The 27,943-nt window shown below is 48.8% G+C and overlaps 1 protein-coding gene across 1 annotated transcript in view; it reads right to left on the bottom strand.

Annotated features, from left to right (window-relative positions):
- The window catches only part of GRIN2B (glutamate ionotropic receptor NMDA type subunit 2B), a 425,420-nt gene extending 397,789 nt beyond the window's left edge, over positions 1-27,631 (bottom strand). The window contains exons 1-3 of the mRNA XM_030841308.2: positions 27,543-27,631; positions 26,982-27,218; positions 25,586-26,019 (exon numbers count right to left, since the gene is read on the bottom strand). The gene's annotated coding sequence lies outside the window, so the exon portion shown is untranslated. The remainder of the gene's footprint in view (positions 1-25,585; positions 26,020-26,981; positions 27,219-27,542) is intronic.
- Between the last annotated feature and the right edge of the window lie 312 nt (positions 27,632-27,943).

Genomic DNA, 27,943 nt, shown 5'->3' with positions numbered 1-27,943 from the left:
AACAAGGACCTACTGTATAGCACAGGGAACTCTATTCAACATTCTGTGATAACCTACATGAGAAAAGAATCTAAAAAAGAATGAATATATGTATATGTATAACTGAATCACTTTGCTGTACACCTGAAACTAACACAACATTGTATATCAGCTATACTCCAATAAAATTATAAGAAAAAAAATTTTTTTTAGTTAAAAAAAAAAAGATGCTTAAAGGCTAACAACGAGAACTGAAGCCTTACCACACATCTGCAGCAGACTTAGAATCTTGCCTAAATCGCTAACCTGGTTCTATCTGAACAGAGTATCCCTGGGTATCCAAGGGGGGTTGGTTCCAGGACTCCCCCAACCCCCTGCCGCTGCAGATATCAAAGTTCCTCGATGCTCAAGTCCTTTGTATAAAATGACATGGTATTTGTATAAAACCTATGCATATCTCCCGGTCTACTTTAAATCATCTCTAGATTATTTTTAATACCTAATACAAAGGAAATGCTATGTTAATAGTGTAAATACAATGTAAATGCCATGTAAGTAGTTGTCAGTGAGCAGCAAATTCAAATTCTGCCTTTTGGAGCTTTCTGGAATTTTCCATTCACAGTTGGCTGCATCCACGGATGCGGAACCCTAAGATACAAAGGGCCGATTGTATTCAAATGTGAAACTTTACTTTGATGATTTTAAAGAGCAGGAAACAAGTTCCAACTGGCGCAAAATGTATTTATTCTCCTTAGCTAAAATTAGTTCTGCATCTGAATGATTTTGAGATGAACTGGGCAGAATTCATTATAGACACAGGGGCCACTTTCTTCCCTTTTCTGAATCCACAATGGGCCTGGATAGATTACACAATACTTAGAAACAATGAATCAGGTATAAAAGGCAAATGAAGAACTAAAAGTAAGCGGCCAGCAGATTCAGCTAGGAAACAAAGAACAACTCCATTTAATGTGCCTACTTTATGCAATGAACCTTCCTGGACCCCGTGCAGAATATGAAGATGAACAGAGGCAGCTGGGCCGTCCAGGGGCCCACCATCCAGTGGTGGCGTCAGACACATATATTAATAATCTGAAAGCAGACTTGGCAGTGACGAGCACCATGGAGAGGACAGAGAGGGATACATAAGACTGCAGACGGGAGAAAGTGTCGCCTTCAGGATACGGGATGGCTTCTTGGGGGAGGTGGAATTCCAATGGGACCTTGAAGAATGGCTAGAGTTCTGACAAAGCCAGGGGTAGGGGGGTTGGGAGGATGAACCCTTGGAGCAAAGGCAAGGAAGTCTGTCGAGGGCCTGTCAATGATGAGAGCAGAGGAGAGAGAAGGCGGTGCAGTGGGCAGGAGGCTGCCCGGCCCATGAGAGCCTAAGCCTGGTGCCTGGAGCGCCAGCGGGGGACAGCAAGGACTTCAGTCTGCAGGCAAAAATGATGCAGGAAAGGTTCTGAAGAAGGCAGATGCAATTAGATCTCTGACTTAAAAGACAACTCATGGCAATTTGAGTTCCGTTCTTAAAATCCACATTCCTGGGAGAAAAGTTTGCAAAAATCTCTTATCAAGGCAATAACTCTTGGTCACAGCTGCCCTGAATGCTCCCTCCCCGGTTCTGTTTGAAACGCCTCAGTCTGAAACCCAGCGCCTTGTTCTCCAAGTCACTGCCTCCAACTGTTCATTCCGTATGGACCCTGGATGCCCTGGGTGGTGTCACATCTGTCTGCCCAGCAACCAGCTGTGACAAAATGGGCAAAACCCGGAGTGTGTCCTGAGGGTTCACCAGAAAGCCCACGAGCCGCAGAAGTACCAACTTCTACTTTCCTGTAAACATCCATGGCAATAAGGAGCAAAAGGACACATTTCTACCTGGATGAGTAGCGTCCATGTCCCTTAAACAGTTAATGTCAAGGTTATCTTGTTCCACAATTTCCCTGGACTCAGAAAACCAGAGCTCAGAATCCTCCCTCTGGTCCTGTAATTAAAGACTGAGTTTCTGAGGAAAGTTCTTTCTCCCTCTCCCCTCCATTTCCACGTGTAAACAGATTCCATTTATGGAGGGTGAGAGCTCCCAATACGTCCTGTCCCATCGGGTAAAGAGAGTTCAGTATTTTTTTTCCTTGTAGGCATAAATAATGAATTAGATTAAAGTTCAAGTTAAGCAGAATACGTGAACAAGAAAGGGAAAAGAAACAGGCAAAGAGAGGGTCACGTCATACCAGGCCAGACCATCAACCTATCACTTTCATTAGCTATTCTAATGGGGCGGGGGGGGGTCATTTTCTGATTCTTCCACTGGACTTGGCAGCAACAAGTCTGCCTCTGGAAGCCTCTTCTGGGGGTCCAGCCTCAGTAAATACTAGGACTTTTAAAGCCATGCAAGATACGGGAAGAAAGTATGTGTATTCACACGCTGACACACACAAACACACGAGAGAGGCGGAGACATGTAAAGAAAGGCTTCAACCAAAGGGACTTCTGAGGTGTGTCTCGGAAGAAATTAGAGACAGAAGCACCTAGTGAACTCATCTGCATCTCCTTAGTAACAGTGGACCGCGCGGCAGAGGCTGGCGAACTGCCACATCGCCACGTCAGAGCCCCCTTCACGCCAGCGCTGACACACGGTCCAGCCCCGCTCGGCCTGACCCCCTCAGGAAGAGGCCAAGGCCCCCCAGGTGTGAGTGCTGAGCTGGCCTGGGGCTGCTGGGAGGGAGGGGACCTGGGAACTGGTGGTTCCTTCTCTGAAAATGCTTCCCACCCGACAGCAGGAAGCTCTGGGCGCTCTTCTCTCTTCTACAGGCTCTGATGATGCTGGTCCCCAGCAAGCTCCCACCTTTGGGCTCCCCATGGTTGCCTGGGACCTCCCAGCAGGTAAAAAGGGAAGGCAGGTGAAGTAAAGACCCAGATTAGGCAAATTACTAACTCTGACAAGCATAAGAAAATACTGAATCTAGAGCTGTGACGTCCAATGTGGAACCACTGGCCCCCTGTGACCATTTAAATTTAAATTCCCCAGTCACACTTGCCATGTGTGCACAGTGGCTACTGCATTGGACAGAAGAGATACAGGACATTTTCATCACAGCAGAAAGTCCTACTGGACAGCGCTGGTCTTAAGGTTGTCATGAAGAGGTCTACTGGCACCTTAATTAGGACTAAAATGTAGTGTTGGTGATACAGTGACAAGAGCACTAATTGGGAGTTAATTCAGGGCCCAGCTTTACTTATCATGGACTTCAGTGCCATGAGGAAACCACTCAGCAGCTCGACCTTTAAAATAAGGGCACTGAACTGGATAGGTGGCCCCTAAAGCCTTACCTTACAGAGTAAGATGAAGCACCAGGCCCAGTGGGGAGAACCCTGAGTTAACAACAGGCAGGAGACCCAGGTTGGCAAGTCCCTCGGCTGATGAATGGAATGTTTTCATCTACCTCCTAAATCCAACTAACATCGCTTCATGATATATAAGAAAGTTAAGATGGTAAGTCCTGACACTTCTCATCCCAAAGAGAATTTTTTTTTCCTTTATTCCTTTCTACTTCCTTTTCATTAGATCTATATGAGAAGATGGATGTTAGCTGAACCTACTGTGGTAATCATTTCACAATATATGCAGATCAAACCATCACCCACCTAAAACTGACACAGTGATGTATGTCAATTATCTCTCAACAAAACTGGAAAAAAGGGCTTCCCTGGTGGCGCAGTGGTTGAGAGTCCGCCTGCCGATGCAGGGGACGCGGGTTCGTGCCCCGGTCTGGGAAGATCCCACATGCCGCGGAGCTGCTGGGCCCGTGAGCCATGGCCACTGAGCCTACGCGTCCGGAGCCTGTGCTCCGCAGCGGGAGAGGCCACAGCGGTGAGAGGCCCGCGTACAGCAAAAAAAAAAAACTGCTGTTTGCTGCAAAATGCTAAACAAGAGCTAGATGTTACCCTCATAAGTTGAAAGATCTGTAGTGCACAGTGTTTTAGGATTCCTGCCTCTCCCCCTCATCCCCATGGAGCATCTCCGTTACAAGTGCCCAGGCCGTGGCACTGGTGTGTTTTTCCCACAGCCACATCCTTGCTCCCGCTGGCTGCCTCTCTAGCAGAGCCATTTTGTTGCCTGTGTCTGGCAAACCCAGATCTCCCTCTCCTTCTTCCTCCTCCTCTTCCTCCCAAAACCAATAAAACCACAAAGAGAAGAGCAGGTATTTTAAAGTCACCCATAAAATATGCTCTTGGAGTTCCTCCTGGGCTTTGAGGGGAAAAAAAGGCAGTTACAGAGACACCATTTATTGAAGTCCGGCTATATCTAGTGCACTTTATTTGGGCTGTGGGAATTAGCTTTAAAAAAAGAGGTACAACACACACCGTTGTAAAGCAATTACACTCCAATAAAGATGCTAAAAAAAAAAAAGAGGTACTACCCAAAAACGGTGGGGGGCATGAGACATGCACATTTGGAAAAGCTTCCAAAACACTTAGGGATTCTTTATACACACCAGCAGGTGTACATTAACACAGGCCAAATCTAGTAAGTACTTAAGACCCAAAAGAGATCTGCAGTTAATAGGACAAGGAGAATCTGGTGGGTTATTCGGGAAGGTTCCTAGGGGAGTTCAAAATTGAGCCGGCTTTTGAAAGAGGTGTTGGTTGGACCTGACTGGGCAAAAAGGAGAGAAGAAGGCTTTCCACGGAGGGAAATTATAACACGCCAAGGTGCAGAGACAGGACAGGAGGGGCTCAGACAGGTGAGCGCCCAGCGACCTTGCAGGGGAGTAGTACAAAGGCTGGTGGCCGCTGGAATGGGGGCCCCAAGCGACAGGGAAGGCAGGCTGTAATGGGCTTCGTGGGGAATTTCCTTTTGCTAGTAAGTGGTCATGGAGAGCCACTGTGGACCCTTGAGCAGAGGAAAACAGTGTTTAATGAAGACAATTCCAGCAGCTGCATGGAGGATGGAGGCAAGGAGGGAGGTGGGGAAGCCAGCCAGAGTCCTGTGCTAGACAGTAGCCATGGAAATGCAAATGAGGATCAAAGGAAACAGTTCAGAGGAAGAAGTGGCAGAAGGCGGCGTGGGCTGGAGCGGGGGTCTTTGGGAGAGACAGCCATGGGAACCAGTGCCAGGATGGTGTGCCACTGGCAGCGGGGGATGTTGGGAGAGGGTGGCCATTTGAATGGAGAAGGGACAGGAACACTGGGTCTTGTTTAAAGAAATATTTTTCCTTGAACATTTTCCGATATTGGGAGGGTGGGCCAGAGGAGATTTTTCTGAGAAACCACTGGAGACAGAATTAGGGTGCTGGACGTGGAGACTGCAGAACCATCAGAATCAGTTTGCCACTGAAGCCAGGTGATAAAATGAATCTTCCAAAGACTTGAGGCTTGAGAAATGAAACAGAAACGGACACTAGATTACACCTTGAGAAGATGGTGGCGGAGCCTGAAGCCAAGATGTAGAGCGGTGTTTCTCACCCGCGACACTACTGACATCAGGGCTGGATTGTTGTTTCTGGATTGGTGTTTCCTGTGCATTACAGGATGTTTAGCAGCATCCGGGGCCTCCACCCACTAAGTGACAGTAGCCTCCCTCTCTCCCAGTTGTGAAATTCAAAACTGGCTCCGGACGTGGCCCAGTGTCCCCCGAGAGGCTGCATGGTCCCTGATCGAGAACCACTGATGTGACGTCATGGTAACATCTAACATTTATTTGTTGAACGCACGCAGTGTGCCAGGCACTGTTTTAAGTACTTCATAGGTATTTATTGCTTTAAGGCCAAAACATTTTGAAGCAGCTATACTATTATTAGCCCCATTATATAAGTAAGGAAACAGAGACTCAGAGAGGTTACGCAATTTTTCAAAGGTTCCACGGCTAGGAACTGGCAATGTCAGGCAGTTTGTCTGTGTTTCTGGCCGTGTGGCATGTGGGATCCTAGTTCCCCAACCAGGGATCAAACCGGTGCCCCCCGCAGTGGAAGCGCAGAGTCTTAACCACTGGACCGCCAGGGAAGTCCCTGTCAGGCGGTTTGGATCCAAGGTCCCTGATGTGTACCACAAGGCTTGACTGCTTTTTCTGCGGAAAGGAGGAATCATACACGAAAGCACTTTGAAGACAGATTCCACAGAGTCCGTCAGGGCTGAAGAGAGGGTATAAGGGAGATGCACAAACTCCCTGAGGTGCCAGGCCTGAGGCTCCGGGAGAAAGAAATGGGGGCCTCAGAAAGAGGAGTTGGGTTGGGGGAAAAATGAATTTTGCTTTGGATAAAGATTTAGGGCAACCACATTGAAAGCAGCAGTGAAGAAAAAGTGTGAAGACAGATTTTCGTGATTTCAGGAGAGTAGGAGCCTTCAGCGTGACAGCAAAACTCCTAATGAAAAGATGGACTGGGCCAGAAACGAAGCCTGTTGAAGTTGTGAAAGATGGAACAGAGGCCCCTCTGCAGTTTCCAGCAAACAAAACACAGACATGCCTGTCTGTGTTGAAAAGAGAAGGACTGTGGACAGGTACATCAGAGAGTGTTGACTTTTTCAGCCAAGTGTCAGGAGACCATCAGCTGTGAGCAGGGGCTTGGAGCGAATGCTCAGGGAGGTGATGTTTTCAGGACAAGGCAAGCATGTGATTCTGGGGCTCGGAGACAGAGGCTGGTCACCCCATCTTTCAGTGATGATGGTGTTTTGGAAGGAAGGACCCTGAGCATGATGGGTGAGATCACTTCTGGGACTTTTTCATCCGCCCTTAGTAGTATGAGTGACAGAACAGATAAAGCAGATACGACTGCCAGCTGATGGGTCACTGATGGAGAAATTAACATAGAGAGAGATGAAACCTCGGTGGCAGAGTAGGGAGGGGAGGGGAGCAACAAGGGTTCCACAATGGCAAGTCAGATCGAAGTGAGATGGAGGAAGCGATGCTTGAAGGTCACAGAGAAGGTGAATCGAGGTCTTTGGAGGAGTGGGTGAGAAAGACACGATCATTTAGGGACGGGACGTTGCTGGAGATCTGGATGGAGGTGCAACGTAGACTAAGGGGAGGATGCACCTCAGCTGGTCAGGGGCTGAGGCGCCATGGAAACGTGTAAGAACAATGAATCCAACGTATTTCAAAGTTTCTTTAGTGTATATTTTGAAATATAGTAGAAAGAGGAACAAAAAGCAAAAACATTGACTATTTTAAGTGAAGAGCTAAATAAACACTTGTTCTATTAAAATTAGAGAAAGTTCTTTCCCTCTGAGCAATCTGAACAATCCACTTACAATAACAAATCTAAGAACAGTTATTTCCACAGCATGAAGAGCTGTGTGCATAAAATTACAGGGTTAAGAGCATTTATTCAATCAAGGCACCACGTCTTCTAGAAACATGGGTCCACTGGACTGGCAGGCAAGAATGGCCAGGAGTTTCCAGAAACCGGGCACTGGATCTCCTAGAGTAGATGCTGCAAGCGGCACTGCAGGAGGGGAAGCGGCACCCTGCACACGGGAGACAAAGGAGCAGGTGTGCGAGAGGAACCAGGGAGGCGGGTCCGGAAGCCCGGCTGTACGTTAGAACCACCTGGTGCCTGACTAGGAAATCAGAATCGGTGCCCCAGGGAACATTCTCTAAGGCTCCTTGTACCCTGCGAAGGAATGATTTTTCATTCATATTCTCATCTTCTCTCCGTCTTTCTGTCTCTGTCTGTGTCTGTCTTACACGCACGCGCACACACACACGTGCACTGGGCTGGCTCTTGCACACACAGAGCAGCAGGGAGCACGGCTTTCCCTGGCAGCAGCTTTGTCCTCCAGCTGCATCTGGGCTGGAGCCCAGCGGCACCGAGGAACCCGGCGGGAGCACAGGGAGGGGGTCCTTGCCTCCACACCCACGTCATCCCCACCCCTGACTCCAGTACCAAAGGAGAATAGGACCCAGGGCCTTAAACATATCCATCCCTTCTCCCATGGAAACGGGAGGCTTTCACAAAGACCAATAACCCACCAGCCTGCAGGCGCTAAACTCAGATTTTCACACACGGCATTCATTTTGTAGAAGATTAACCCTGAATTGCCTATGTTACTGGCAGGCAACATGGTGCAAATGAACGAAAACCAAGAAAAAGGCCAAATTGATTTCTATTTGCCATCCGAAGGCTTGACATTCTGTGAACTCATAATGCTGAATTCCTTCCCAAAATGTCTGTTTGCCACCATTTAGAGGCAGGACTAAGACAGAGATGTACACGGAGCAGGTTGCAGCCGGCACTTGTCTGCTGGACAGCAGGTTGGCCCATAGCCACGACTGTGACACCCAAGGAAGCCCGGGAGGGGCCGGCCCGCGGGCAGGCTGGCTGACCTCCACACCAAGAAGTCTCAAAAAACTCCCCGGAGTCCAGACAGAACTTCCCAGGGTGGAGAGCAGTTGTCGCTCTCCGGTTCTCCCCGGAAGTCTGCCAAAACCGTGGATGACTCCATCCTTGTCATCGGCCGGGCTGGGAAGCGGGGCGGGCGGTGGGCGCCCCCCTCTCCAGGGACTACAGTCAGACTGGCATTCTGTTTGCACAAGTCCTGTCCCCAGGGTCTGGGAAGGGGAAACTCCTTAGGGCCCTTTCCTTTCCTCCTTCCCTCTCCCATAATAACACAAGGATCCCGGCCCCAGGTCTCTCCGGATTGCCCCTTCAGGAGCCCCTTCAGGACCGATTTAGAAGCGCTCCCCACTCCCCGAGGGCATCCTGGGCCACTGCGTGTCACACAGTTCACTCTGTCTCCCTCGTTACGCAGACACAAACGCACCCAAGCTTCTACACCGTCCCTCCTGTATGTGCTACAGCCAGGGTGGAGCATTGCTGAGGAATAGGTGGGGGTAGGCATCTGTGTGGGAGAAACAGACAATGGGGAAGGCCAGCAAGGAGCATCACTTCTTCTCTTTCCTGCCCTACCGAGAACCCCCGGGCACTGCTCCTAGGGTGTGGACGGCAGAGGTGAGGGAGCTAAGTTCCAGGCACTTTATATACTTTGCCTCATCTAACCTTCACGTAACCTGCACTTCACACAAGAGCTCCGGAAGCCCAGGGCCAAAAAATAAAGGGCCTTATCCAACGTCACTCGACGGCAAAGCAACAGTCAGGATTCTGAACCCAAGTCCCTTCGATGCCAAGGACCTGGCCCTTGATTCTCGTGGGCTTCTGATGTGGGCAGAGCTAATGGGGCTTCGGTCCCTCCCTCCAGAGGCACTATTCAAAATCCGGGTTGGCTTTGGTTTAAAAACCACAGCAGTTCCAGCCTAGAAATCCTAAAGATGCTGGCCCCAAGGCATCTTGGAAAGGCACTGCCTGACAGCCAGTAGAAAATACAAAGCTCCCATCGGGAGGGAAGGCTAAGGAGGGAACCCGAAAAGGTTATCTCCACTGACTGTCCCTTCTGTTGGGAGGGGAGGGGGATCCTCTCAGAAACCTTAAGAAATCCTCACTCTGGGGTCCCAAAGGAGAATTCATCTCTGGCTAGAAATTGTCCTCAGGGCCTCAGACAAGAGTCAAGGAGTCAGCTGAGGTAGACTGGGAGAGGGCTGAGGTAGCAGCCTGAATATTAAAGCCAGTGTTCCTTTATGCCCATTTCATCTGAATCACATCCACCGCTTCCAAAGCACTGAATCCCCCCACTCCCGAGCGGCCGTGCTGGCTGGCTCAGCTCAAGTCTCAGCTCCTGGCTTGTCGGCTCTTGGAGACACAGGCATGATGCCTGATGCCACAGCAAAAGAGCCTGGCGCCCTGCACGTGACCGCAAGCCTTCATAAACATTCTGTAAATGAAGCCATGAGGCTGGTTGATCCTGGAAGAACACGGGAGCTGGGGTATCAAGGAGTTCTTCCCCACACCCCACCCGCTTCCAGAGACAGGTAAGTGGAGCAATTCTTGCCAGGGTGTGCCCTGGACACGGGGTCCAGACAGGGGCTCTGAACCTGCCATCCACGGCATCCATCCTAATCCTCTGAGTGGAATTTGGGGAGTTTGCATGAAAGTGGGTTTTTCTAGGAAGAGGGTCCAGAGCACACGTTTTAGGAATCGCTGATCACGTGCATGTGTGGACCGGGAGTGGGAAGGGTGGTGACAAAGATGAAGCGGGGTGGCAGCAGGGCCTGCGGAGGCTGTAAAGGGGGCTGTTCCGGGCACCACAGCTGCAGAGCCAACCCTGGAGGAACACCTCCCCAGCCCTCAGCCACGAGCACAGCCCCCGAGAGGCAGGCAGAGCACTTCAGTCCCCACCTTGTCGAGGACGGAACACAGGCTGAGTTCAAGTCCCCCCAGGTGAGAGGCCATCACACTTCCAGGTCATCGCCAGAGCCGGCAGCCACTGTCCATCACTCCCTTTTGAGCACCGTCTATGCAACTCACCCCATTCTTCTGTTTAAAAGGTAGGATCTCTGGGGAAGTCAAATCTAAAGCTTTCATTACTTTTTCTTAATTACACAGATCAGTCTCCCACAGCCTGCCAGGCCCATCCTTCTCAGAAAACCACAGCTCTGATAGGGTTTGCTCTTTAAAAAGCCACTTTGATGGTTACTTCAAGGTGTTGGGAACTGACGGTTAAGTTCAATATTTTTTCCAATGTAACATTTATGCTTATGAGTTTGTAATTTCCAGCCATCATCTCTTTTTTAAAAAGGTTAGGAGCTAGCCCTCAGATGTCTTTCCAGTCCTCTGTGATTTTCTCAAATGGCAGGCTTTGCCCTGCAGTGTTTCAAAATCCCCCCCCAACTTTAACTCGGTTTTGTGTTCCCTAACCCATGCTAGAATCCAGATTATACACACCCATACACACACGTACCCACAAACACCCACACGTGTGACTGCATGTGAGTAACCAGTTCCCAGCTACATCCTAGGAAAGTAAGGAATACCTCTAGCCCTTATGGTGATCACTTTTACCCCTTTGCCTTTATCTGATTCCTGATATAATTAAAATTTTCATTTTTTAATTTCCTACCTCGTCTTTTCTGAATATGACAATAATTCACTTTATTGTGGAAATTTTATAAAAAGAAAAATATAAAGAAGTAAAACGATAATTCCCTTGTCCCAAATTCTTCTATCTTTTGCACGATATGTTGACCTGACCTTTCCAGGTTTCACAACCTTCACTTTTTCTAAATAGGCTCACCTGCCCACCAAAGCCATTTTTCTTCTTGGAGTAAATTCTAAGAAGAAAATTTATCCTATCAGGTTTCCTCCAGGCGTCCTCAACCAAGGTAACAAGCATCTCTCCTCGGCTCTCTCAAGGTAGAGGCAAAGAAGAAAGAGCTCTGGATTTGGGATTCAGAAAAGCTGAGATGGAGTTCCATCTCTTTATTTTCTTCTCAACTATACCCTTTTGTATAATCACTAGAGCACTTTGTACCTCAATTTCTTCATCTGTAAAATGGGGATAAGAGTTCCTGCCCAGAATTCCTCCTACACTGGGACTATCAAAAAATGTGTTGGGGAAAAAAACATATGAGAGGGACTTCCCTGGTGGCACAGTGGCTAAGAATCCGCCTGCCAATACAGGGGACACGGGTTCGATCCCTGGTCCGGGAAGATCCCACATGCCACAGAGCAACTAAGCCCGTGCGCCACAACTACTGAGCCTGTGCTCTAGAGCCCGCGGGCCACAACTACGGAAGCCCATGCTCCACAACTACTAAAGCCCGCGTGCCTAGAGCCCGTGCTCCGCAACAAGAGAAGCCACCGCAATGAGAAGCCCACACACCACAATGAGTAGACCCCACACGCCACAACTAGAGAAAGCCCATGCACAGCAATGAAGACCCAACGCAGCCAAAAATAAATAAATAAATTTATTAGAAAAAAGACAAAAAACAACATATGAGAAAGCCCTCGGTAAACCAGAAAGCATTCCAGAAATGTAAGTGATGGTTACTATTAGAAACAACTTGGTTTGTCTTGGCCTCTGTTCCCTCCTTTCACTGAAAACTTCCCTTTCTTGCTCAAATTTTGTTCGTTTGTGTGCAGGTTTCCTTACAGCTTTTCATTTTTTCCTCTCTTTGATCAGTTCGCAGTCATTCTGCCCAAAGCTCACTTTAACGTTTACATCCTTGGTTAACTGGTGCTTATCTGTGGGTATCTTCTGCATTTTTTTTTTTTTTGTACTTAGAATTCACATTCTCTCAATATTCTAGGAACATGTCAGCTCTTGTCCATACTTTCTTCTCCTGCCATCTATAATATGATGAGATATTCACAGAAGTCAAAGCCAGTCTTGATCTGGAGGGCCCTAAGCCAGAAACGACTGCCCCATACATGGGACAACTATGCATTACACCCTCACCACCAAACTGGCTCTGACTCGGTTGGGCCCAGGGGCCGTCATAGTAGTTACTACTTATTGAATGCTCACTCTGTGACACGTACCGTTCAAAGTGAAATAACTCACTTAATTCTCACAACGACTGAAAGGCCAGAATTATGACTACGTCACCTTCTACGTAAGGAATCTGGGGGTACAGAGAAGTGAAGCATCTGCCCAGTAAACTAAAGGAGCTGAACAGAAACGCTGGCTGTCTGACTCCGGAGTGCTTGTTTTCAACCGCTGTTTTCTGGACCTGCCACCGTGTTAGACTGCGGTAAGAGAGGATGAGGGGGGCGCAGTCCAGCAGGCTGCCAGGGACCCCTGAAGTGCCACTGGCACCGATGGCGGCCAGGAAACCTTAAGGAACCAAAAGGGGGCGACAGCAAGGAGTAGAGAAGCACAGCCCACTCCACCTACGGCAAAACTCAACAATGAGGACACTAACCCATTCCCAGGCTTTTCTGGAAGCTGGTCCTGGGTGGGTCCTACATCTAAGGAGCCCTTCGGGAGCGTGGTCCTAACCACCCTGCAAATTCTGCTGTGCACGCTCTTCTCTTTGCTCCACCATCCGAGAACCGGACACACAATATGTTTCTTCTAAGTGTCTGACCGCTCAAGTCAACCATAAAAATTTACTACAAAGCTGTGGAGCATAAAGCTTAAGAGCATGAGTGAGCTCCAGCCAGACGGCTGGGTTCAAATCCTGGCTCTGCCACTTGAGCTACGCGAGTTTTAACTTCTCCGTGGCCTCAGTATCCTCGCCCATAAAATGTAGGTAATAACTATTCATGCCTCTGAGGAGGTTGGGACCGTCAGATTCATTCATGCATGGAAGCACTGAACACAGAGCCTGCAGATGCTCACACCACGCCACCAGGCATTTGGTACGCGCCCGCCCCCTGCCGGCGCTCTACTGGGCGCACACGGGGTAGCGGGCAGAGGTGCTTTCTGCCCTCGGGAAATTCGCATCATGCGATGGATGGGATGGAGACACAGCAAGAGTCATCTCAAACCAGGGCACCGTGGGAGCGGGAAGAGGGCAGTGACTCCAGCCTGGGGGGGCCAGGAAGACCTGGAGCACAATCTTGAAGGCGGAACAGGAGAGCGGCGGGCGGGCGACGGCGGGGAGGGTGCCGCACCCAGAGCGAGAGGCGTGAGCAAAGGCCAGGAGCGTGAGACCGCCTTTCACGTTAGCCTTCTCCTCCGATTGCGTCGCCATCTCCATCTGCCCTCTTCTCGGACCGTGTAACAAGAAAAGATAAGCCTGGAAAAAATGGTCCTACACACAGAGCTAGAAAGATTAGTTTGCTCTCCTTTCTGACAAGCCTTTGTCTAGTTTTCTAGATAAATACTGTGAAAGAGAACCTGAGGAGAAGACAGAGACCAAAGACTTAAAAACCACAGGTCTCAGTGCCTGGTGCGCTGCCCTGCATTACGAACGCCAGGGCCTCGGCTGCCTGCTCCCACCCCAATCAGATCCCCCCTCTTCTCCTGCCCACGGGGAGTGCGTGGACGGCACTGGAGGCCGTTGCAAAGCTGTGATGTTGAGCAGGACGGAGTTACTAACAACGATACTGCACGTGTGCGTATGAAACTCACGGTTTGAGGGGATTCTTTACGTTTCCTCATTTGACCCACAACACAGTCACTGTCTCCCCCTAAAGACCTCATTTTACAGGTGAGGACGCAAGTTCAGCGAGGTTGGGTAACTTGCCCCAAGTCCCTCAGCGCCCACGGCGCTGACCTGGCCCTGAGATGGGACCTGGCTTCCCGGTCCCTCGGCCAGTGTTCCTCCCTCAATACCACTTTGCTTCAAATTACTGAAAAGTAGTTTTACAATATGCACGTGATAAGGGTATGGTACCAGAACTCCCTGTGGCACCAAGACACAACCTCTTTGCCTTTTTTTTTTTTTTTTTTTGCGGTACGCGGGCCTCTCACTGCTGTGGCCTCTCCCGTTGCAGAGCACAGGCTCCGGACGCACAGGCTCAGCGGCCACGGCTCACGGGCCCAGCCGCTCCACGGCATGTGGGATCTTCCCGGACCAGGGCACGAACCCGCGTCCCCTGCATCGGCAGGCGGACTCTCAACCACTGTGCCACCAGGGAAGCCCCCACAACCTCTTTTCTTAAATAGAAAAACAAATATATAGGAAACTGATCCTTTGTCTTGTATGTTTATTTTATTAAAAAAAAAAGAACACCTGCCCTCTGAGTCAATAGTTAGTGCAGATATTTGAAACAAAACGAGTTCCCTTTTGGGAATGAAGCAAGTGTATCTCATAGTACAATAACAGTGGGTTCCCTCACTAATAAAAACACAACTACGAAGCAGGATTCTTGACCACCATTCTCTTAACCATTAGGCTCCACTCAAAGTGGTAGTTTACAAATGGGTTTGAGAAAGAAATAGGTAAGAGAAAATGGGTAATCATCAAAATGTCCAAGGTTAAGTGAGCGGAGGACTGTTTCCTCTTAAAGGAAGTAGAGTCTTCAAGTTGGAGGTGAAGTATATTTACAGAATGGTAGGAACAGGCTAAGAAGATGGTGCCCAAGCCTTAACCATCATGTGAAATCAAAGAGATGCTGACTGCCAGTGCCATGGCTTTCTCACCTTCTGTCCTCACTAAATTAAATTACGGTCCAGAAACTGGCTATTTTATAGGATGCGTTTTTCCACTTGAAAACAACTTTGCCTTTGGCCAAGAGCAAAGCCTAAAGAGGAGGGAGCTAGAAGGAAGTCACTTTAGCTGAACTTTCAGAGTACGTGCTGTTTCCCGGGTCCTCTACACATAAACCCTCACCTCCTCTAACATGGAGGCGGCTCTGTAGAATTTAAAGAGCCAGGGGTTAGAACCAGAGCACCTTAGCTGGACTCCTGGCTTGCTGCTTACAGCCATGCGCTCTTGTCCTCTCGAATCCTCACTCTGTTCATCTGAGAAACAAAATAATGTCAGCCTTCTGGTAAAGACTGAATGAGATAACACATGTTAATGTAACCCAGAATATGATATATATATATATATAATGGAACCATGCATATCTATTGCCGATTCAAGGCCCAATTTCAACAGAAAATTGAAATTGTCTTAAGCAAAAATGAGGCAATTCCTTTTAGATCATTATTATATTTAAACTAACAGCAATAATTCTTAGTATTTTCATTCCACCATTTATCTCCAAAATGATCTATAATTTCTGGCTACCTAATGCCAGGACCTTCTCACACCCTTCCCTAACCTGTAACTGAGGTTACGCAAACTGAGGTACATACACACAGATTTAGCGATAAATGAGACGCCCTGCTAGGGTGGTGAAAAGACCGTACAGAATTTTCAGAGCCAACTCTGAACTTTATCTTGAAATCAAAGCATCTCTGCGAAGAGATACAGAATAAAAAGGAGAAGGTGAGTAATCATTATCCTATTTATTACACAAAGCCCAGAACAGTGAAGGTAACTGAGGGACATGAGATGAAAAAGCCCTCCTAGGGGTTTGCCCCAAAAGCCAGCATGAGAAAGGTGCTACAAACAGAGGGAAAATAAAACCAGTACATAAACAAATGACTTGGGAGGACTTATTTCTAGCTGGGAAGGTCAAGAAAGACTTGGTGGAGGAGACAGTCTTTGAGATGGACATTGAGGGATGGACAGTATTTACGTGGAATTTGAAAGGAAGGGAAAAAGCGTAATAAGTGATGAGTGAGAGCTTTTGGAAGAAATACCCTCATTGAACACAACGTAAAATGAAGCTCAGAGAAGTGAGGCACTAAGAAATGGGTATATTTTCATTGTCGGCCTGTAGCTAGCACTAAAGACACTCCCATCCACACACAGCTTTAGTGAAGTTCACCCGAAGCATGAAGAGGTGCTTGTGTGGCAAGGAAATGGAAACATAAAAGGTATAAATATGTCAACTTTATCCCCAGTGCACGTTCATTTCCGAGTGTCATCTGTATCAGCAACCAGCATTTCTGAGCAGTGCCCATGTGCAGAGAGCATTCTGCTAAGCACAGAGGACATAAGGTGACATAAAGCAGGAAAAATGTTCTCATGGAAAACTGACAAATTAATCAACAAACAAATGTGATTTCTCTTCTATGTGGAGGCTCTATGAAAACCCATCCAGTAGTTTTTTCTCCAAAAAGCCAAGGGGTCAGCAGGTTCCTACCAAGAAAGACCTTCCAAATCTGAGCACCTGTATTTGGTCAGGGTCAGATTTCTTCCACAGTCTCTCTTCCTCTGTGAGCTGAAGGAAAAACCAGGATACAGGCGTAAAAAGAACCAGAACAGGACTGAAATGTGTTCTCCTTCCCATTAAGCCCAGCAACAATCCTGGAGTTTCTAACAAGGTGATCAAAAGGAGAGCCACAAACCCTGAAGACATCAATTCTGGTCCCATGGAATGTGTGGTCTGCGTGGTGAGAAATGCAAGGGGAGAGGCTGCAGTATCTCAGTGAGTTGGATGTTTTGCTTCCATAGGGTCAGCCAGTAGACATTTGGAAATGCAGATCAGGGAGTACACTGCATAGGTTTCTCCTAGACATTCAGCGGCTCACACCCCTGCATATCCCACCAAACTCCACCGTGGCTCCAAACCACACTCACAAGCTTGCACACGTCCACAACAGAACTAGTATTTTTACCTTCTTACGGTTTGTCTTTCCAAAGGGACACAGATCCATAAATCTGCTTTTTTCCCCTCGTCTCTGTACATTTGGGTTCATCTTTATTTTTAAATGGGGAAGGGAGAGAGTCAAAAAGGAAGGAGAAAACGATTAACCCAGCCAGCCTGATACTCAGTGATTAACGTAACAGTCACAGAAGGACGAAGCTTAATGCCTCCCACCCTCTTCCTCCTATTCATGCCTTTAATACTCGATTTCAGGCACTGAGAGGGAGAAGACCGGGGCTGGTGGATCCCAACTGGCACTAAGATAATTGTACCATGCACACCCCTCACCAGTCAATCAGGGTCTGCTTAGCCAGCCCCATTTTTGAATAGTTTTCCTACATTTACAGTGTTACAAAGGAGTGAAATGAGGCTTCCTCTCCAAAACAAGAAATGGAGCACCCTCAATAAAGACTAAGGGGAACAGAGGATGTTTGCGGAACCAACGGCCGCTGGCCCTACTTCCCAGCCACACCTGTTTCAAGGGTGTCTGGGAAAGCAGCCCCGACTTCCCTAACTCTCCACCCCAGCCTGTGTCACTGGCGAGAGCGCTCAGCAGCGAGGTAGATACAGCTCTGCTCTTAACTGCACAGCAGTTCCACCATTGGTGTGCACTCTGTACGCTGAATCCCCTCCTATTCCAGCCACGTCTTTTGACCCCTAACTCAGGGACCCTCATGCTACTCATGGGACGGTTTAACGGCGACAGGGTCTCAGTCTACACATCCAAATGCTAGGACTGCACGATGCTGTGAGCTAACAGGGGCCTTGTCAATCATCTTGCCCAGTGGTTTTCAAATATGGCCACACATGAGACTCCCTGGGAAACGTTTTTAAACGACCACTGCCTGACCTGACTGCCTCCCTGAAAGATTTTAATTTAACTGTTTGGGGTACGGCCTGGGCATGGATATCCCATGTCCACGGGATGTTGCTGTTTAGTTGTTTGTATTTATTCTTGCCGAAGCTCTGCAGGTGATTGTGTTATTGACCTGGGGTTAAGAAGCACTGCTTTAGCCTGTCTTGCTGTTCCAGAAATGAGGAAATCAACAGCCAGTGGCCATGGCTTAAACCATGGTCCCAAAGTAAGATAACACAAGCAGAAACAAAAAGGAGCTTCCAACTCCCAAGACCACCACCTACCCCATCATCAGGCAGGCAGCTACCGGATACCCTGGGGAAACTTAACGTTTTAAAGACCCATTGCACATCCAGGGAGTATGCGATACCCTGGGCTCAGAAGATGTGGGGATGAGCAAACGCTCACCACTGGCTGACTTAGGGGTCAGGCATCCCAAAGGGACAAGTGGGGCAGGGCAATGGAGGGGAAAGTACTGAAAGGAGATTCAGTGGACATGGCTCTGCCACGTGTACACGACTTTAGACCACGTGGCTAACCTTAGACCTATTTTCACAGCTTCAAAATGGTGGCTGTGGAAGACAGATAATCTCCAAGGTGCTGTCAGCATTAATATTCTTTTTTTTTTTAATTTTATTTATTTTTGGCTGTGTTGGGTCTTCATTGCTGCGCGCGGGCTTTCTCTAGTTGCAGCGAGCAGGGGCTACTCTTCATTGCGGTGCGCGGGCTTCTCATTGCGGTGGCTTGTCTTGTTGCGGAGCACGGGCTCCAGGCGCGTGGGCTTCAGTAGCTGTGGCTCACGGGCTCAGTAGTTGTGGCGCATGGCCTTAGTTGCTCCGCGGCGTGTGGGATCTTCCTGGACCAGGGCTCAAACCCGTGTCCCCTGCATTGGCAGGCGGATTTTTAACCACTGCGCCACCAGGGAAGTCCAGCATTAATATTCTTATTATCCCAGGTCTCCCTCACACACACACACACACACACACGCATTACTTACCTAAACGCACAGACACACTTATGTATTTAAGATTATTTTTGACTAGTGTTTGGTCGGGAAGTCCCTGCACAAACATGCCCCTATGTACACAAGTCTAGGTGGCGTGCGTGCGTGTATTTGGAGGCACACGAGAAACCCTGATCTCTAATCCAAAGACACCAGCTACCAGTGACCAGACTAAGGCCCCCTGAAGGTGGGAGGATTGATCCAGAACATCTGGACATTCTCACAGAGTACAGTGGGCTTTGGGAAAAGGAGTAAAGACATCAGCTAAGCTTCAGGTTTCTCCCAAGCCTCTCTTCTCCCCTCCCTGAACAATGCAGCTTTCATCCAGCCATTGTTCTGGAGTCCCGCCTCTCCAAAAGAAACAAGACCTGACTTCCTAAGAAGTTCTAACCAGCTGGAGCCCTGAGAGGGTCTATACAAAGATTCATAAGGAATTCAGACTTGACATTTCTTTCTAAAGATGGAAATTTACAGTCTGAATGAGGCAATGAGCAAAGCCACAGAGGATGGCGTGTGTGAAGCACAGTTTGGCTGTTAGGAGTCGAGTGAGTTCACCTCAAAACCTTAAACTCTCCTGATCTAAGAAGCTCTCCACGACAGATGACAAACACCGCCTCCCCTCCCCCTTAAAAGGCCGGACCCCAGCAGGGCCAAAGCCTGGGCCTCTCTTTCCTCCCAGGCCTGCCACTCCCTCGGGTCTGGCCTCCTCCTCACCCCCTCCCCACCCCTCTGAGCACAGCCTTGTCACTATGCCTCCACCGTCCTGTCCCTTAAGTCACCTTGAAATTAACATCCCACCACCCAGTGATGGCATCTGCTCATCCACATACCTTCAGACTCAGGATACTCTCTTTACATGCAGGTGGGTCTTTAAAAAGTCTTCAGGCCAAGCTTAGGTTCCTTTTGCTAATGAAATGAATACAGACCACCATATACAGAGAAATGGTGAAAGTGGGGGGAAAAGGGTAGAAGGATGGGGAACAGAAACAGGTGCAAATAAAACTTAGGGGAACATTCATTTCCAATCCATCTCCCCTTAGGCACCACCGCTACAGTCTAATGAAGTGGTAGCCAAAGGTGTCTTCCTAGCATCTCTACACCTGGGCATCCCCATGAAGAATACTTCTGAAACAAGAGGCCATCTCATAAGGCTACCAGAACATTTTGTGAATGCCCTGGGAGTAACTATGCCCCTTTTCTTCCAACACTCCCCTTCGCCATGAAAGAAAGCAGCTAGTGTCCAGATGGCATGGCATCTCTCTGCCTCCCTACTCTAGAAACACATGGGGCTAGGTTGGGTCCTCATTCCCAGTAGCTTGGCCCGGGCTAGGATCCAGCTCTCTCCTTGACTACAAACCGACTAACAGCTGTCCCTTTCTTTATAATGGCCATCAACAAAGTTAGTTGCAAGCCAGTGGCCTAAAATGAAAATTGTATCATTTGCTCCTTCCAGAGGCAAGCCTAATAAAAAGGGCTAGCATTCATTAACTGTAGAAACACCAAAGCAGCAATGAGAGCCTCTTTCCTCTTCTTTCAACAAGACCCTGACTTCCTCCTCTGGCCTCGGCATTTGGAATCTGAAATTCCTCATCAGTGAACCAGCACATTCCTGTGTTGATCTTCTCCCCAAGTTAAGGGAGGCGAGGAAGCACGGGAGGCTCGCCCCTTCACACCACTTGCCTCTCCATCCTCCTAAGATGACCATTCTCTCCTTCTTCTATAAAACTCCTAATTATTTTTCAAGATGTAGTTTGAATGTCAACCCCTCCACGAAGCCCACCTCCTTCTCCCAGGCTGCTCTCTCTTACAGCTCTTACCTAAGGATATGGTGGTCTCTTTACATGTCTCCCCCATTAAATCATGAGTTACTGGAAGGCAAGGACCAGAGCTAATTCTTTTTCATAAGTCAGTGCTTGACAAATATTGGTCCTTAACAAATGTTTGTTGAATAATTGAGGAGAGCAGAAGTCATAAAAATAAAGTTAAAGAAGAGATAGTGTGAAAGAAAAGAGACCAAGAGATACTAATAAAGAAACACAGAAGCAGGAGTTCATAAAAAGAGGGAGAAGAATCGGTTATGAGAAGGGCCAGCATAAGAAGGCATGGAGGATGGGAGGGGAAGAGGCAAACGACACATGTGGGTGGGAGAGTGAGGGAAGAGAGGACACAGGTGAACTTAAACACACAGGTCCCTTTCTAATTTTTCTTTTCTACTTTTAAGAGCAAAGCAGAAATGCTGGAAGTCCCCAAAGCAGAAATATACGTGGAGCTGCCAGTGTTAACCATGATATAGAATTAGGTTCAGGAATGACGTAGACCCATGATGCATGGTCCAGTAACTTTGGCATCACCTGGGAGATTGTTAGAAATGTGGAATCTCGGGTACCACCCCAGACCTGGTGATTCAGAATGGACATTGGTTTTTTTTGTTTTTTTTTTTGCTTTTTTGCGGTACGCGGGCCCCTCACCGCTGTGGCCTCTCCCGTTGCGGAGCAACAGGCTCCGGACGCGCAGGCTCAGCGGCCATGGCTCACGGGCCCAGCCGCTCCGCGGCATGTGGGATCTTCCCGGACCGGGGCACGAACCCATGTCCCCTGCATCGGCAGGCGGACTCTCAACCACTGAGCCACCAGGGAAGCCCCAGAATGGACATTTTTAACTAGGTCCCCAGGTGATTCCTATTTACAATAAAGTTTGAGAAGCACTGATATAGATGTCCGAAATCCACAAATAACCTCCAAGAACGTCTCATTCTATTCAATGGTGTGGTGCACAGAGACTCGGCACTAAGCAACTGCCCCAACCTTAACCAAATCACTTAATCTCCCTGGATCTCAGTTTCTTCATCTATTAAATGAGAAGTCCGGAGGAGATGCTTTCAAAAGTGCCACAGGGCTCTCAAATCCTTGATCTCATCTAACAACGTAACTGCAAACCATTCCTGTACCCACCAGAACAAACAACAAATAGCATCTTTCACTAATCAATATTTCCCTTCTCTCCGTTCATTCATCCACAGACATACCCTTAACAGCCACAGGTGCATGGTAGGAACCCATCTCCTCTGAGTTAGGCCTGCTCCTTCACATTCTGTTCTATTTTCTGCAGCCTTCTGAAAGATAGTATCAATTCAACCACTAATCTACTCTCCCTGGAGACTCTTCTTGTGGTTGCAAAGAAGAGATGCACTTTAATAAATGTGAACAATTCATTAGACCAATAACTCTTTGGATCCATATTTATTTACAGGGAGACGATACCAGGATACCGTGCATACCATGTATGCACGGTAGCAGAGTAGTTTACTGAAAGGAAGAAATTTCTAGAATTCTTAAGGAGGGTGCAGAACAGCAGTGAAGAAAAGGAGCTTATCCACTCCTGACCCCAACAAGTTACTCGAGATGAGCTGTTTTGTACTCTCCATCATTACGGACAGAAGGTCAAGGTCATCATTCAGAACAATAGTTTCCCAACCTTTAGAATGATGAGTTCCACCTGGCTCCTAGAGGCTGCTTTTTTGCTCTGGTTTCTCAACACATAACCTGTCCTTTCCCCCACCTCCTTCTCTAGTTCATAGTCTATATATTAACTAAATTTCTGCTTTAGCCTGTCAGTACTAGTGGCTGTGTCGCCTCCATTTTCATATTCTTGAACAAGAAAATAGAAAAAAGAAAAAAAAAAGAGCCCTGCATCCTGGATTCCTCATATTCGTGGAGGTAACGGGAGAAGGTTTTACAAGGTGACGATGATGTGGCCAAGGGCTACATCAGCTCAGTCCTGTTTCTCCATTCATCCCACCAACCAATTTTAGTGCACGTGTCCACCTCCCAGGTACCCGCTGCCCCTCCCCACACAAGGCTGGATGTGTGGACACGAAGGTCAAGGGAGACCGTCAAGGTTCTGAAGCCATCTTTCTGGAAGTGAAGCAGGAATACAAAATCAAGGTACCTGCTGTTCACCCCTTCACCAGAGGAAGTCTCTCTTCCCGCTCAGCCTAAAAGAAAGGCACTGGGTGTGCAAAGTAGTGACTAGAGGAATTTTTTCTCTTCCTCCTCCTTTTCTGTCATTTTGCCTTCTTACTTACTCTCTTTACCTCTATCTACCCCCCGATATGTTATACATTTACAGTGGCAAAACAAGGCTCTTCAGATAGACAGGCTTCCCAGGGATGGAACCAATGGAGAGAAGGCACTAGACACCCCGGGGCACACCCTGCTCCTCTCCTTCCTTTCAGCATCTTCCTTTCAGCATCTGTCTCTTCCTTCCTTTCCTTTCCTGTCTCTAAGCTGCCATATCATCGTGTTCACAGACCCATCATGCTTCGCTACACCTGAAACACAGGCACAGAAGACACCACGTCGTTCAGCTTCTCTTGAAATCACCAACCTAACACCTTCAACCGTGCTTTCCTGGGGAGTCTTTATTTCCTATTAATTTCTTTTTTCTTAATTGCACATCATGGAGGCACCTCGACCGAAAGTAAATGTACTCTTCCTCCCACCAGCAGCCACATTTCTCTGCCATGTGCCCACACCATCAGGGGGGCGGCAGGAGGGGAGAAGACAAAATAGAACCCGGTCAGCTCTTTATGCTGTGAGGGAAAAAACGGGGAGAGAACAATGGCCCTGAGGCTGCCCAGAGCACCACTGAGTCACAGCCTCATGGCGTCCACTCACGAGGACAGGGGCAGCCGCCACCTCCCAAGGTCTCCAAAACGGCTTTGGATGTGGAAAGACACAGACCACCTGTGGCGATTCCTCCTTGAATCCCAACAAGCACTTTCTGGATGGAGTCCATTCTTTCCTCTTTGTGGCTTTCCCACCGCCGAGTCCTCTTTCTCCCCTTTCAATGTCTTGTCCTTTGCCCAGTCTTAGAGCCAACTAACAATGGCCTGGAACCTGGCTTCACCCCATTAGCATTCAAGGCAAACGGGGCTGAGGCTCTGTCAAAAGGCCTCCTGGCAACCTCGTCACCAATCCACATGATGACTGGTGTAGAGCACTGTCGTGGCCCCAGGAATGCAAACAGGGCAATGCCCTTGGAGACGCACCTCACCCTGCTCATCCTACCTATGGAATCGTGGCGCATGGGGCTGCTTTTTTCACCCACACCTCTGTTCTATTTTTAAGTAAAATTCAGAGTTCATCCTCCCACTTGAAGGAGTAGAAGCAGATGGGGAATGAGCTCAGGTGTCTCAGGTGAGCACACACTGGATCACCTCAGCTATCTGTAGACATGGCGAGCACGGCTCAAAGTGGGATCCCAACCCGCCACTCAGATGACACCATGGTTACAGATGAGTGCTGAAGCAAGAAACGCTCAAGAGAATGAAACCTGGGGGAGGGGAGTAGTGAATTGGATGCTATCCATCCTTTCTGGACGATGAAGAACTCTCTTCTACCGTGATGTTGAGTGACAAGGACCTTCAACGTCTTCCCCAATATCCCTGTAGTATTTTGGATTGTTTCAAAGTATTATTAAAAATACTGGAGAAATGATTTAGGGGGAGAATACTTTCAGGAAGATTATTGGTGCAAGTGATTCTGCCACACTGTTTGGAAGATCTTGATCTCAACCTGATTCCTGCCCTTGGGTGCCTTCGGAGTTTGGGGACATACGGTCAGTGGACAAGGTGACGAGGAACCAGCTCACCACCTAGCCCTGCAGCCCGCGGGCGACCTGATTTCCTCGGAGTTGTCTTGGATTGCATGAGCGACTAGCTGAAGAGCCATTAGCTAAGTCTTTTCCATTTCTCCTGCTATTTCTCTTTTCAAGTGCATGAATATACCCTAGCCACATTGCACATGCTGTAGCATTTGCTGAGAGGGAGAAAAATGTAAGTATTAATTCTCTTTGGAGGGTCCAAGGCTAACACATGCAAACGGCACATCTCTTTGTTTAACACAAAGACTCACGTGTCGAATTCTACACCCCTGCCACACACACAGCATTGTAGAACTCTGCAAGATAGCCATTTTGCAAGAGTGGGGAAGTAACTGTTTGCTCGGAGGATGTGTGGGTATAAATAGATGTGCAGACAGAAGGAGAAATTTATATCTCAAATATAATAGCACACCAAAAAATACAAATTAAAAAGCAGAATACTGACAGAATTCCTTCTTTCCAAGCTTAAGATTTAAGTCCTCTTAACCTGCAGCATCCTCCAATTCCAGGTGTTCTGAGGCCAGCCTGATTCCCCACCTAGACCTGTCCCTCTGCAGTAGGCCTCCCGGGATCTCTGGGCCCAGGGTCAGCACTTAGACAGCAAGTGGACTTCGGGGCAATAGCCACAGTAATCTCATTCATTATTTCATCTTTTAAAAGGCATGAGAAGGATACCTAGGAAGGTAGAGACAGGAGCTAGAGAGACATGGAAGTGGCAAAGGGGAAAAACCAGCCTGAAAAAAAGAAAAAGCTTTCTCGATTCCCATAAAAAAATTAGAGCTTTAGCTTGGGGTGAATAAATGGCTATTTAACTCGAAAATCACACAGGTCTCCCAACCCTTATGCCATCCAACATCTGTCCCTACATACATCCACCTCCACTGCCTCCAAAAAACCCAAAACCTGTTAGATGAGGAAGGAAAAGAAATAACGTGGGAGATTTCCCCCTTTGTAAGAAGGCTTTTTCCCCAAACAGCATTATTTGAATATCTTGTTACCTTTTCTTCCCCCCCAAAAAATCCACTTGAGGGACTTGAAGAGAGAGATAAACAAGGAATCCCTGCCCCAGGTGAGAAGAAAATGAAATAGAATTTGCCCTACCTTGGTTTGTAGAAGCCAAACCTCTAGACAGACAGATTAAGGGAGTGAGCATGTTGGGTATATCCAGTCGTGTCTTCTCGCTTGCATATCCACATAAGAAAGACGAAGGATAAATAAAAGGAAGATCATTTAAAATCCAATTTAGCGTGAATTTTGTCTTAATCTTGTGTCTTGAAGAGATGCAAATTCAACGAAAAAAAAAAAAGATGGACTTCAAAGGTAATTCAGGGTATGGAGAGCAGCTCACAATGCAGAATCCCGAGTGATATTCCGTTTGCATGTGAGGTTAGTGGCTGGACTATTTTTTTTTTTAATGATTCTTCTGGCAATTACGGTTTTTGATTTTTGGAGCTTTAGTGGAGGAGGCTCTGTGTAGAGAAGGGGGCCGGCTCTGTCCCTCCGTGGAGCATGGTCATTCCCAAAGCGTCCCCTTCCTAAGGGGGAAAAAGAGGCGGTCAAGGTTTGATTCGAGTGTCCCCCAGAGGGTGAGAAAAATGCATTCCGAAAAAGAGATCAATTCGTTTTAAGGAAAAGGGGGAGGAAACCCTGCATTTCCCACAGAGTGCACACGAGAGGAATTGCAAACAGCTGGCACCGGTCTATAAATAATTCAGAAAAGGTCTGGCTATACCATTCCTGGGACAGGCATGGATGCGAGGTGGGAAAGCCAACCTGAATGGAGGAGGAGAGAGGGAGGGAGGGAGGGAGGGAGCGAAGGAGGGAAGTGGGAAGCAGGGAGGAAGGGAGGGAGAAGCGGCTCCACGTAGCAACACACACTCACTCACACGCAGAAACACAACCCCGACTTAACTCGCCAGCAAGTGCGGCCCCCAGCCCCATCTGCAGTGCTGCTGACATGTCTGTCTCGTTCTCCCCATCGTCTCCAACAGCAGCGCCTCCTCCCACCCCGGGCTCGCGCTGAATGGGTTGTGATTGTGCACCGGGTGCACACTGGGCATTCCCTGGAAGGGGCACACTGACACGCGCGCACACAGGCACGCGCCCCCGCGCTCGCACTCACACTCACCCCCGCGCACACTCACGCCGCCGCCGCCGCGCTGCTGTGCAGCTCACGGGGCTTCACCTGAAACGTGTCGATTGGACGGATGGTCGCGGCGCGTGGCTCCGGCCCGGGGCACCGATGCCCAGCCTCTCTGCTCGGTAAGGGGACTAACCCCCCCAAAAAACACCATAGAGTGCCCTATCCCTTCACCCTGAAAAACCTTTTTTAAAAAGCCACGTCCAAATGAGCAAGTGCCGGGCTCTGCAGGCTTTAAGAGCTTTACTTAATGCCAGGTTGGTTAACGGCTCCACTGCTTCGACGCTTTATCTTCCTGACACCCCCATGCCCCCCCCCAAACTGAGACAAGAGACTCCAAGGCGAATATTTACGTACCGGCTCGGAGAGCCTGGGCGATAGCAGGGTCTCCGGAGAGGGGAGGCCGGTGGCCGAGGATGGAGGATTTTCCTTTCCTGCAAAGCAGGATTAATAATCCGTCTCGGAGGGTTTTGAAGTTCACGACTCTTCTTTGCAAAGCAAAGGAAAATGCATCCGGACGCCAGCACTTCTGGAGGGTGGTGCTCAGAAATCACCCAGCCGAGCACTTTCGATAGAGCAAAGCCCCGAGATTTCCTAGAGGTGAAGAAGCCGAAGGAAGTGGTTTTTCAAAGGGGGTGGGGGACCTGCCTTTCTCCAAAAAGGTGGGGGGTGGAGAGGCAGGCGCCCAGATTCCAGCTGGTGATGATGGGAGCCGGGGGAGGGGAAGCGGGCGGGGGCAAGTCAACCGCGCGGCGGCGGGAGAGGAAGAGGAGGAGGGGGAGGAGGGGAGAGTAAGAAAACGGGGGATTAATCACCGGGTACGGGGGCAGGGCGGGAGATCACAGGCTGCCTGGTCTGGATTTGGGTCTCACACTCAAAAACGTGCCCCCACACACACACACACGCACACACCCCTACCTCTCACACACTGCTCTGGTGGGAGGAGAAACCCGCGAAGCTAGGGAAGATGTTCCTGCTCCCAGAGTGTGTGTGCGCGCGTGTTCTCTTTCTCCACATCCCCCTCCCCACCCCCAGACCCCTTCACCCCCTCACTCCTAATGCTAAGTCTCTGGCGGAGGCAGCTTCCCACGTCACGTGCTGGGGGAAGTGGGGTAGGAAGGGGGAGAACGCTTAGCCGAGTCCGTGGCGCCTCCTGCCGGCCGCAGTGGGGAACGGCAGCGAGGAAGGGCGGCCAAGGGGTCGGGGGAGCGAGACAGTGCCCCCGGCGGGCGGCCCCGCTCCGCTGCGGAAAGCGTCTCCAAGGCGGAGCTGCGGTTTGAGATTTACGATCCTTGCTTGATTTTCCATAAATCAGCCTT

This window comes from Globicephala melas, chromosome 10, assembly GCF_963455315.2.
Source record: "Globicephala melas chromosome 10, mGloMel1.2, whole genome shotgun sequence".
Classification (NCBI taxonomy): Eukaryota; Metazoa; Chordata; class Mammalia; order Artiodactyla; family Delphinidae; genus Globicephala; species Globicephala melas.
This window is presented reverse-complemented; position numbering and strand designations above follow the sequence as displayed.